Raw genomic sequence first — 12,912 nt, forward strand, 5'->3', positions numbered from 1 at the left:
CTGCTGCATGGCTCTCCAGGGTTTGGTTCCCTTTGGCTGGGGATGCTGCAATGAGCCCTCCACTGGCTCTGCTTCAAACATGAGACTTTATTTCTCTCTCTGAAGACAGAAAAGACATTTCTAACTTCAGCAAAAGGACTGTCTTGTGCACACACTGGAGCATCAAAGCAAGCAAAAAAGAAATAAAAAGACAAATAAAAGACAATTTCCAATTTCATGCCAGCCTGCTGTGTCACTGAGCAGCCCCATTCAGAGAGGTTGTCCCTGCCACTTTTGAAGCCCCAGATGTTGCTTGCCAGGAAAGAACAATCTCTAAGAAAGGCAGAGTGTATTTTAGTTCCCTGGCCATGTCTGTGCCAGGTCCAAGCCCCACTCCATGCCCAGGCCAAGGGCTGGCACTGGGAGTACTGGGAATGCTCAATGCCTCCCAGTGCCTCCCCATCCCACCACCACAAATGCCCCATTGTGGCCTTCAGACAGACAGGAGGAGGGAAGGAAGGAAGGAAGGAGCTCTTGAAGACCAAGTTGTTCTTTGGACAGTAATTAGAGATATTTCAAGATATGAATTGATGGACAGAGGAGGCACTTTCCATTCTGCAGTGTGGAAACACTTCCTGAGCTATGATTCAACACCAAAGACTTTGGGGAACCCAGTGGGTCCTGGAACAGGCTCTGTCCTGAGCATCATTATTCTGATTATTACTGAGAGAATACCTCAAATGTAACTGCATGAAAAATCCCATTTATCCAGAATTATTTAAACACTGATTTTTTTTTTTCCTTTTTTAAAACTTTACAAGCATTTGTATATAGATTTAGTAATAATAAGTGTAGAGGAAAGAAACGTAAAATAACCCAAATCCCTGCCCAACAAATGCTGCTAGTACATAAACTTTATAAATACAATGTTGGCAGATTCCAATATATAAAAAGGTAGCTAAAAAAAAAAAAAAAAAGTAAGAGCCATAAATAATGCCAAGTAATAAAGGAGGTGAATGTTTTTGTTATTAGATTCTTTCATTGTATAAATCTGTTTAATAAGCTGGCTAGGAATCATTGATAGAAAACAGACTGCTTGTGGTGTTACAGATCAACCTGTTCTAAATGTTCTTTCCTAACCCCTCTGCCAAGCAATACTTTTAACAAATACAATTTAAAAATTGAATGTTCTTTCATCATCCAAAAGGAGCAAAACAGCACTAAAAGTCAGAATGCACCTTTTGAAGAACTCATGACATGTGTCTGCATCAGCAAAGCAGAAAATCTTTGTTTTCCAAGCACTGAAGAGGGTTTGCTGTGTGCTCAGAGTTAATTAATACCATACCTCTGATTCCTCCAATGTGATCAGTGGATGTGTAAAGCCCTTGATTTAAAAGTCTGATTTCCCAACATGTGTGTATTTTTGGAAAGCCCTATCGTATATTTTTCTTCAGAAGTTCATGTAAAAAGTATGCAGTAACATTTGACTGTAATGAAAACTAAATGTTGTGAAATGTTCTTGAGGTCAGTGCTGGGGTTGTGACGTTAATCTTTGTACACTATTGTTTCTCATTACTCTGTGGGATTTTTGGTTTTCATTATTCCTAGAGGAAAGGACAGAAAAAAAAAAAAAAAAAGAGATGCTGTAACCCAAAGAAGGAGAAAAAAGGAATAAACACAAAAATGGAAAAGTGAAGATAATGAGAAAAAAAAATAATAAAAAACCCATTAGGATGTTATTGGTTAATAAACTGAACTTAAAACTCCCCTTCCCACTAAAATGCTAAAAAGAAGGCAAGCCTTTTTGTATTATTAGCAAATAGATACCCTTATTCCTGCTTTACATTTTTTTTATTGCTGCATTAAACTTCTAGACAGGTGGTTTAAGTGTGAAGCTCTCAATAACCTCCAAAATAATTCTAGGTTATGACCCCAATGTTGATCTCAGGGCACACAACTCCAACAGCTCTGTTTTAAACCTACTAAGGGCTGCTCAAGGCTGGCAACTTCATCCAGTGCTTCACCAGGAAGACACTCAGGTCTCCAGGAAAGAGTCCCTATCAGAAATAGACATTTTATCATCAGAAATAGACATTTTATCACCAGAAATAGAAAAATTATCATCAGAAATTTATCATTATTTTAATTTCTGATGAGTGCATTGGCATCCAGTGACAGAACTCAGTTGAATGGAGAGCAAGATTGCCTCTGGAGCCTTCTCATCAAAATCACTGCCAAATTCCCAGGCCACACCACCCTGTGTATCACTTCTACCTGGGAAGATAAGCTCCCAGCACCTCCTCATCTGGTTCCTCCCATGGTCCATCCAGAGGCAAGAGCCCCCACCTGGAGTCCAGATCCCAAAGCTCTTTAACCAGTTGCAGCTCTGTTTGGAGGCTGAGTGTGAAATAAGAGTTTTTAAAATTATCATGACCCTTTTTTTCAATTAACAACCTAATCTGAAATTAGATGGAGATTTAGCAGACGGAGTCCTGGGAGAAAGTGAAGGAGACAAAACAGGGCAAACATTTGCTCAGCACTGAGAACCAAAACTTTCTCTCTGCCCATCAGAGTAATGAGGTGTGTCCTGAGTACTTGAGGGCTCATGGGAATAGGATCCAAAGACTTTCAGCTCTAAATCACTGGTTTAAATCCAGGCCTGTTCATCATGATTGAGAGTAGTTACCATCTGTCACTGCCAGGGCCTCCAAGGAATCTCTTGGTGGTCTCACCTGGGCTCCTATGGCTCTGGGTCCTTGGGCATCCCAACTGCTCTGAGGCTGAGCTGCCATGGAACAAAGTGGGGGCTCAGCTGCTGACCCCACACCTCTGGGGAGGGAGAAGAGTTTGGTTTATTTACCCTGGTGTAGTCCCTGTGTCTCCATTCAGGCTGCCACATGCACAGCTCCCATGGAATTCTCTGTACCATGCAGATGAGAACTGTTTGTAATACTTGCAGGAGTGCAAAGATTTCCTAAAGTGTTGTGCACAAACATCATAAATATAATCCTCAGAGCTTCCAAGCCAATCCCAGCAACTAATCCCACAGATAAACAAAGCTAAATCTCTATTTGCCTGCAAAAATAATGAGCAAACATTAGGGCTATCAGTGGATAGAAGGTCTCCAATCTTCTGAGGGAAGACCCTGACTTTCACCCAGTTTGGACTGGGAAGCCCTAAGGTACTGTGAATTACAAAATCTACTTAAAAAGAGGGAAACTGAGGCAGGTGAACTCTTCAGAGCAACTCTGCTGAGATTCACAGCTGTGCTAGTCTTCATTTCAAAGACCTGTTGGCAAACCTCGTGCTTCCTAGCCTGGCACTTAAGCCATCTGCCTGGTCTAAGTGCTTCTCTGTGTTGTAAGGAATAGATTTATAGCTCAAATCCCTTCTCAGGGTATAACATTATTTGTAAAGTTGTCTATGACATGCTCATGCTCTCTCTCTCTAATAACAGCATTAAACATCCTTCTGTCCCAAGAGACACTGAGGTGGGGTTAAACTCTGTTGCAAACCCCTTCACACAGACACCAACCTATGTATTGATGATGATATTTAAGGCATTAGAAGGAAAGGAACCATCCTCACGTGACACAGATGCCATACAGACTGGACATCCTTTGGGGAAAAGGTGTTTACCTGCAGAGGTGTCACTCCAACAACTCATGATCACATTTCAAATCAGATGCCACAACAGCACAACAAAGAAAATAAATCAGAATAATTCTTTTCATACATTAAGGCAGCTGCCAGAGGCCTACTGAATAATTAAAGAACCCACTGCAAAATAACCCCCCACAAAGTTTCATTGCTTTCCAGATACTTGCAACCCAAGTGTGTTTAAATCCAACTTTGTGCATCCCTGTAGGATTCCTCATGTGGATAATGCTCTTCAGCGGACAAACCACAGCTGAACCTACTGGATTTGTTTCCAGATTTTACTGCTCAAGAGCCCCAGAGCCCATCTGAAATACACCCAAGACAGCACTAACCAAACCCCATTAGCATGTGACCTCCTCTCCTCCCTGCCCTTATCAGGATCATTTTATCATCAGATTTAGTTTCCAAATTAACACTGAATTCCACTGACAACAATAAATACCAACCCAGTTGTGGTGTCAGGGCCAGAAAACCAGGAGCCACAGCAACTATACAGCAATATTTCTAGAACTCCCCCACCACAAGAGCAAAGCTCAGCAACACTTCAGGCAGAAAACAAACACTCTTTCATTCCTCCCCCCAAGTCAGGGCCATGCTGGTGGGTTGCTGAAACCAGCTCTTAAAGCCACCCATCTTCTGAGGAACATTCCTTGAAACCAGCAGTCTCCAATGGACTTTGCTCAGTAGGTCAGAACCAAACCTCTGACTGAAAGCAGCTCTCAGAAGGATGCTGGAAACTCAGCTCCAGTGGCAGAAAGTTTCTCCGTGTAGCTACAAGCTCTTGGGGTGTGAGCAAACACTGGGAGCTGCTGCTGTGTCAGATACATGAGTGGTTTCTTTATCAGGAAATGTTTGCTGACTGGGACTCCCCTGAGCTGAGGTTTCCTCTTTTTTTCTCTCCTTTAAATTTCTTGATCTCAGCTGATAATGGAAACACAACTTTTTTTTCCATCACTGACCCGTCGAATCGAAGAGGAAAAGGTAGGGAAGAAGGGAGAAAATTGGTGTTGGTGGAACAACTACTGAAGGTGGGAAGTGTGAGTGTGTGCAGGAAATTACATGTCAGAACCAGTAACAACATCTTGAAGTAGGAATTAATGGATGCTTAAATCATCCTGAAATTCTTAAGAAATACAAATCTGTGTTACTATGAAAAAGTAAACACAGGGGAGTAAAGCAGCAAGGGAATTACTCCTGCTTTCCTATCACCAAATGAAGCCCCAACAATCAGTAAAATTGGATTCTGAATGACTCTAAACCCAAGGAAATCATGGAATAAAGACCCTCTATTTTTCCTTGAAATGGTACTAAACAGATATCTCAGTTTTTCTGCATACTCTAATTACCTTTTTTTTTTTAATAACCAAACTAAACCATGCTTTTACTGAATTCAACAGTAAAATATCACAACACTGAACTACTTTTGGGACCATAAAAGCCCCCAGTACACATTTAATCCATACCAGAGCTAGAGGATTGGGCCAAAAGAGTAAACAGGGATTGCTAAATAGGTTGAAAGTAGACTGTAGTATTGCAGAAGTACAGCTGAGGCATGAAAATAAGATTTAGGTGGAAGAATCTAAAAGTACCTTTAAACAATGCTTTATTTTTACTACAATAGATTGAGCTTTAGGCAAAAGAAGGACTATTTGTAGGGTCAGTGCTAGCAGTCTGCATGCTGGAGTCATGGAGGGTGGCATGGACACAATGTCTTAGGTGCATGAAATAAAATGCTATATATATATATTTATATGGATATTATCATCTGAAGATGTAGTGTGTAGATCTGACAGTTACAAGTGGCTTTGGAGATCAAATGGAAGAACTTTTCTTGCAGAGATCCAAGCTGAAGGACCTGTTCTTCTTTGCAGGAACTGAGAGCTCAACATCATGCTTCAGAGACAGGGGAGCTGTGTGAAATACAGAGGTTTATTTATCTCTAACAGAAACAGCAGAGTAGAAAGGGAGCACAAAGTAAATCCCTGTTTGCTAATCTGATAAATGTTATAAAAAACATTAAAAAAAATCCTGATATTTGTCTGGTTTATCTCACTTCAAAGATCGGGGAGCAGGGGAAGGGATTTGGGAGATGTAAAGAGAAGCTATTTTTAAAAGCAGTTAGAGATCTGTGAAACAAGATGTAGGTTTTATGGAAAAAGTGTTACAGGGGTTTTGGCCACCTCACACGGCAAAAGGAAAGGCTGAGAGTTTTTACAGAGAATTAATGATAAGTGATTGTGAGATTCTGAGCAAGATCTGATGAAGAAATGTGACAGAAAAGGCTCCAAATCAGGTTCCTGCCATTCTGGGGACTGCCTGGTGCCCTCCAGCTGTGGCCACTTCATGTCTGCCTTCCTGGCTGGTCCTGGAAAGGATGCAGAAGGGAGTGAGGAAGGAGAAAAGAGAGGAAAGGAGAGGAATGGAGAAGTGGTTTTCCCAGGTGGCCCCTGGGATGGGAGCTCAGAGCTCTGAACAGGACAGGGAAGCTCAACCCCTTTCTTCTCCACGCCAGGAGCTTGGAAAGCACTCGGTGTCTGCTCCGCTTTGCTTCCAACAAAATCCATGGTAAAGCTCCCTCGACTTCAAAGGAAACTGAGTTAGGCCAATGTCAGGAGTTTTCAGAAGTCCCACCCTGAAATCCTCAGCACTCATAACTCTTCCTGATGGAAAGCAGACAGTCAGGATCACAGAAAAGAGAAGACACTGGAGATCTCAATGCAAGGGGCTGCACCTGGAGAAGCCTCAGCAAGGGGGTGACCCAAGTGCTTAAGCCTGATCTTCCCCAATTTTCAACACTGGGCAGGTTTGGGTCTAAGAAGTCCCCAGGATGGGATAGAGAAAGCTGCTTGGGGGAAGCAACAGCCCAGAGATAAAGGACAAGGTCCTGCCAGCCCCAAAAGGCTTCAGGCTCCCAGTGCCTCACCTTCCTCAGAGGAAAACTCCCGTGGGACAAAAAGTCTTATAGGGGAAAACGCATTAAAAACAAACAAAAAAAAGTCTCTCTTTGGAAGATCTGCCACAATTTCAGTGGCATAAAACTCCTTTCCCCAGCACTGGACACAGCAGCTCTTTCTGACACACTTTGCATCCAGCACCTGCAGCACCATGGCACCAAATGTGGTCTGCAGAGAGCAAGGGCTGGGCATGGCTCTGTGGTACAGGGAAGAGGTTGCCTTTCAATTTGAATAAAAACATTTTAAAAATGTAAACCCCTCCCATTAAAGGCAAATGAGATATGCAAACACTCCACTAAAAACAACCCCCCCAGGGTTGCTCCCTGCAAGCAGCTCTGAAGGCAGCAGAAGAAGCAACCAAAGCATCTCCTCTCCTGAGCAAACCTGGGAAGCCCAACCACACCTCTGAAGACAGAATTTGACCCCTTTATTTTAGGAAGTCCTCAGTTCTCAGCCTGCTTTGCCAGGGCACACTTCACACTGCAGCAGAACAGATCAGTGTTTAAGTCACAGGTTCAACTTGAGAATGAGGGCATTTTTTTTTCCCCTTGTCTGATCAAGGTCAAAACTATTAAAATACCCTTAGGTTCTCAGTCTAGTGAAATGAACTGGTAATACATTTGGCAAGTTAATCTGTGGATTGCCTTCTCACATGAGACCAGCTGTTGTGTTTCTAAGTACAAGCAGTATTTACCTCCAATAATGAAATGACTGAATATAATATAAAAAAAAAATAAAATAATAAAATCAGTGTTCCCTTGCCTACTGCACAGCCCTGGGTTCCATTTACAGTTCTAATAAACTGATTTGTCAAAACCATCAGAATCAAGGATGATCATCTGGATACCAGATGAACTAAAATACATGTAATTAGAAGTTGTCCATTTGTTCCCTTTTATCTCCCACATCTCCCTCTTTTGCTCTCAAATACGTGTGCATGTTTCTGTGTAACTCACATTGAGCTCTGGGCCTAGAATCCAGGAGTTTTATTGCCACTTCTACTGTGGCATAAGAGGAGTGAGAGTTCTTACTTCACAGCACACTCATGCAAAATAAAAATCTGGTCATCTTCCACGAGCATTTTCAAGTCTCTCCTGTGCACAGAGACACAGAGACACAACATATACACATGGACCTACAGCTGGATATAAAAATTCCAAATACAAATTGATCCATTAAACACATCTCATAGCTGAAAATTAGAGAATGAAGCTTCCTAGTAATTTCATTCCCTAAATATTAGCAGCTGGTTTTTCCATATTTATGATTAGGTAGTGGAGCAGCTATATATAGCAGATAAGGGGATGCTCTTTGCCTCTTGTACCCTTTGAATCTGGATGCTATGCAGTTGATAAAAGTTCATAAAAGCTCAATCTTCTCTTTTTCAATGTTCTAGCAATATTTCACAGTATGTATTTAATATATATATGGTAAAAATGAATCTGAACAGACACACTCTCAGCCTTGCAGAACCTCTGACAGAAAACAGGACATAGAAAAAATGATAAAGGAGGCTGTGGGAGAGGTTATTAGTGACAGCAAAGGAGGAAGAATTTCCTGGAAGATGTTAGTCTGAAGAAGGGCTCTGAAGGAACAGAGAGCAGTGGTGGGAGAGCTTCTGCAAATCTAAGGAAATGATACCTGCAGGTGGGTAAGAAACACCAAGGAGGAGAATAAGCAACATTTACAGCACATCATACACGTGGTGAATGAAATTATCTATGTAATCCTCCAGTGGAGAGAATATTTAAGATATTGATAGTTCTAAAGCTGTTGCAATTGCTCTGATACATAACTGCCCAATGTTTAAGGCCAAAGTTGTTGATCTCCTTTTATTGAGTTGTAACCAAGTGCTCCAAAAGCAGAGAAGAGCTCAGCTACTGGAAGAAGTTGGCATTTCAGGCACTGGAATTACACACCACAAAAAAATTACCTAAAAAAAGAAACATCCACTGCTAGCAACAGACAAGTAAACAAATAAAGCCTTTGAAAATAAAGATTTAAGCATTTTTAAACTTTACTTAAGGTGCCAGACCAAATGCTGAACTGGATCATTCCATCAGAGGAAGGAGTTCTGTCCCCACTGAAGTCACCAATGGGTTTGCTGGTGATCTCTGCATTCCTGTGTTTATATACAAATCAGGCTTAAAAGGCAAATTTCTAGACACCAGAAACTCTCTCCCAACATTCTGAGTGGGAAGAGGAGAGGGATGCCAAGGGGAGCTGGGAGTTGCATCCCAGAACCCAAGAACCACCCCAAGTATGATTCCTCCAGGGTTACTCTAAATAGAGCTTTTCCATACCCCAATCCTAAGTTTCTCCCTACACCTTTCTGTATCTTTAGCTCGTTAGAAAGCCTCTTTGCAGAGGTGCTAAAGCAGAAAACCAGGAAGGAATACTTCAATCCCTCCAGATAAACTGCAAGCCTGAGCTCCCCAAACTTCAAAGCCTTGCAGATATTGTTTAATCAATGCTAGAGCTGGAAGGCCAGCTGTGTTCCTCTGTTTGTTCTTAAATGCTAATCCAAGTTTACCAAAACTGAAGGATTTTGCATCTGGGGTATTTGGACTCAGGCCCATTCCTCTGGTAACCTGTCCTTGGCCTCTGCTTCCATCTCCTTGTCACGTCCCAGCCTCCTCTCCCTGGTGCTTTGGTAGCACTGCTTTCCCTTTTGGGGAGATCAATAATTGCTTTGTCATCCTTCAGGACAAGACCTCTCTCCTTCTGGGTTTACTGTGCAAGTCCACTGTGTGTTTAGATATGGGTGACATTTATAAACTACAAAAGAAAGCTCTTCAGGCCATTCCTTCATAAATCTCAGGACAGATCTCAGCTCTCTGCAGCTTCCTGCACTGTGTTCCAGGCATGAAAATAATAAAGCACTTCTAAATAAGCTGATTATCCTCAGAGCTGCAATACATGAAATCTCAACCTTTTCAGGTTTCAATATATGTCACATTTCCCCCCAAGTCTGAACCAGCATCATTTTTTCCTTTTCATTGCTTTGTCCTCCAATTCTTTGTATTTTACCATTTCCTATTTTACCTTTTGTGAGAGCCTGAACAGAAACAAAAGTACCCAGAGAAGAAAAATAAAGCAAAATACTGTGTTAGGTAAACAATCCCTTGGGGGATGATGTTGTTTGGAGCTGGCACTCCCCAAGCACAATGTTGTTTGGCAGCAGGAAATAACCTTTGGGAGCTTGTGACCCCAACTGCTGCTGCTGAGAACAACAACCTGCTTCCAACAGGGACCCCAACCTGGAATGAGATGCCTGCTGCCTCAAGAAGGGGCTGAGAGCTCCAGTGATGGGAGCCCAACCTCCACTCCCAGCCTTAAGCAGAAAGAGGAATGTGTGATCTCTCTTTGGCTTTTATCCCTTTTTTCCCCCCTCTTTCCTACAGAACTAGTCTAAGAGAAGGCAGCTTTTTTCTTTTTCTTTTTTTTCCCCCACTTTTTCTTTTTTTTTTCCCCCCTGAGCGAGTGTTTCACATTTTTCAAGTTTCAGGCAATTGTATTTCTAAAACCTTTCCAGATAACCATGCTGGGAGCAGGGGCTCTTCCCCAGGTTGCCTCAGCAAAGAGGATTCTTTGCCATAAAACTGCTATTACCATTAGGGTGTGAAAAAAGACCCAGTTCACAGCCTTTTGGAGTCAAACCTGATCTCTCCCCTATCCCACCTCATCTCCTGGCAGAGGGAAAGAGAGCAAAGTCCAGGTCTCTGCTCAGGAGCTGGGAGGATGCCCAGGGGGTGTGATGCTTGCTCTGGGCCTGGGTTATCACAACTGGTTCCTACCAGATGGCTCCAGCCTTTTCTCATGGTGCTCTATCTGAAAGGAAGGAAATTGAGATTCCACCCCAAATCCCAGCGCATAGTTTGGAGGATTCCCACATCTTCCAAGGATTAAGTCACCACATGGAGAGCCTAAAAGTGCCTGGAGGACAAGACCATTTTTAGAAGGCTGGGTAGGAAGAAGAGCTAAGAGGCTGAAATCCTTTGTAGCTTGCCCCAAAGACAGATTCACCAAGGGATTTCCAGAGGAAGAATGAGATCCAGCTCATTCAGATGGTGGGGGAAAGGAGCCAAATGACCTAAAAAGAGCACATCCTTGGGCTGACAAATCAGGATCCCACAGCCAATACCTTGCTACAGAGCAAGCCTTTTGGGGGTCTTCAAGGTGCCCCCCAGCAGAGACTCAGAGCCTTGCCAAGCTGTACAGGACAAACCCTGCTGAAAGACAAAGGGGAAATAAATGGGATTGCCTCCTGTTTGAAAATTCAAATGATTCAGAATCTGAAAGCAATGTCAGCAACATGAAGTGGACTGCCACCATGAAACCTTCTGGAGAAGTGTGAAAATTATCTGAGGGGCTTCAGGTGAGGTTGTTTTAAATGTTGTCACTAATCCCAATATTTGTATTGCTGATAGAACACTGCACCCTACTCAGATGCACTGGATCCCACTTCATCCCTTCCCTGCTGATGGGGAGAGAAGGAAGGTCCATGTCTACTACACAGTTTGACTCAACCCTCCAGGTAAATAAGATAAACCAAACAAATTTCCTATTATTTTCTAATTAATTTTCAAGCTTTGGGAATAACGAAACCTCCAAGAGAGCAGGAAGACAACAGCACAGAAGACCACAACATTAGGTGGAAGACAACAGCTCAAAACTTATCCCAAATTGAAAACTGTTGGTGTTTTTAAACCAGGGATGATGGATTGAGCATTCCCAGACTATCCTGACATATCCAGGCCACCCACCCATGAAGGGAACCTGTGCCAGGCTGGACCCACCAGTGCTCCTCAAGCCACAGCCCATTCACACCCCCACTGCAGAGGAGTCCCCAGGAAGCAGGCAGTGATACCACAGCAGGATCACCCCAGTAATCCCACCAAGATAATCAGAGATGTTGTGACCCACTTAAAAAAATGAGTTCATTTTCCAGAAATCCAATTTCAGTGGCTTTTTAGGACATTACCCCCCCTTGAAGATTTATGGGCAAATGAATGTTCAAGCTTATTCCTCATCATTTTCTGGGCTGGTAATGCTATGCTAGAGGAAGTGTGAAATCAGGACATAATCTTTAAGCCATCTTGTTTTCAGGATGATGGATACTTGCTTTGCTAATAATGCCAGCTTCCTCACAGGGCTGGGAGAGACCAAGGAGAGCCTAGGGAATTTCCAAAGGAAGGAAACCCAGAAAATCAAGTGGCAGAGGAGTGAGACTGCTGAAGAACATGTTTTCTTCTTCAGCAAGTCATCTTTGCAATTGTACCCTGTGGAAAAAAGGACCAATCCATGCAAAATTCCTGGCAGATTGTTTAGAAGGTGGCAGGAAGGTTCAGAAGAAGGACAGAGTTCCCCCCTGCTCCTGTCAGTGTCACCAGGTGCCCACTTTAAAGTCAATTTCATGCAATGCTGAGGTTGACAGTGGTAGCCTGGATTTCCTAATTCTACCTGTGCTTCTGTTTTGTTTTCCAAAAAATACAATCAGCAGGGAATTTTTTAATAAAAAAAGGAATTCCAAACACTTACTCTAACTGTTTTGATTCTTCTTCTAGTACAGATAAATTAAAAAAGCTTTGCTTGTTTGAGGGATTTTTACAGTCCTGGCTTCTTCTTCCCTCTGTTGTGAGGCAAGGCACATGTTAATTCTGGAATCTCCTTTACCTGGGATTCCTGCTGTCCATTTAAAAGAGAACGTGTAGAAAAGATCAAAGTCTTTCTAATTAATAAAACCTGTGATTTTTTTTAATTGTGCTTCTACTCTTTGAGCCCCTTTTCATACAGTGTATTCCTTCTACATGAAGAATAGTGAAAAAAAGAAGTTGTTTATTCCTAAATTAGCATTACCTTCTACTAGGGAGATGACCTCTTCTCTCATGAATGACATGTTACTTTCAGCCAAAATACAAGAACTTCCATTTTGAGCACAGATTGGCACCAGTTTGGCATCAGTGCCACCACCCTGGCTGCTGCTGCTTCTCTCTGAAGGTCCATCTAGGAGCTGGTAATCACTTCCTAATTAAAGGGATGTACACACACACCTAACACACTTTCCTTACATGAGAACAAGCATAAAGTTTCTCCCAAATTTCTTTAAAGAAGGCAAATTTAACATTCTGTCTCAAGTTACAAAGCTGCCAGATTTTAAAAACCCATCCTGATTCCACTTCATGAATTACTTGGGTTTAAGTAGTCACAACCCAAACCAGCTTTGGCACACCAGAGTTTACAATTTTTTTAAACTTTCCACAGTCTTTGCCTTGGACTTAGAAGTGCTTTGCACCTCTTGGGATGTGGCTCTCAGCCA

General features: G+C 42.4%; 1 protein-coding gene and 1 long non-coding RNA gene across 9 annotated transcripts in view; one reads left to right on the forward strand and one right to left on the reverse strand.

Moving 5' to 3' along the window:
• The window catches only part of BCAS3 (BCAS3 microtubule associated cell migration factor), a 310,290-nt gene that overhangs the window by 56,110 nt on the left and 241,268 nt on the right, over positions 1-12,912 (reverse strand). The gene's annotated exons all lie outside the window — the stretch shown is intronic.
• On the forward strand, positions 10,403-11,964 carry LOC115599354. Its single transcript, XR_003988333.1, has 3 exons — positions 10,403-10,944; positions 11,024-11,130; positions 11,747-11,964. It is a non-coding gene; the product is annotated as an uncharacterized LOC115599354 (long non-coding RNA).

This window comes from Calypte anna, chromosome 19 (assembly GCF_003957555.1).
Source record: "Calypte anna isolate BGI_N300 chromosome 19, bCalAnn1_v1.p, whole genome shotgun sequence".
NCBI classification, from domain to species: domain Eukaryota; kingdom Metazoa; phylum Chordata; class Aves; order Apodiformes; family Trochilidae; genus Calypte; species Calypte anna.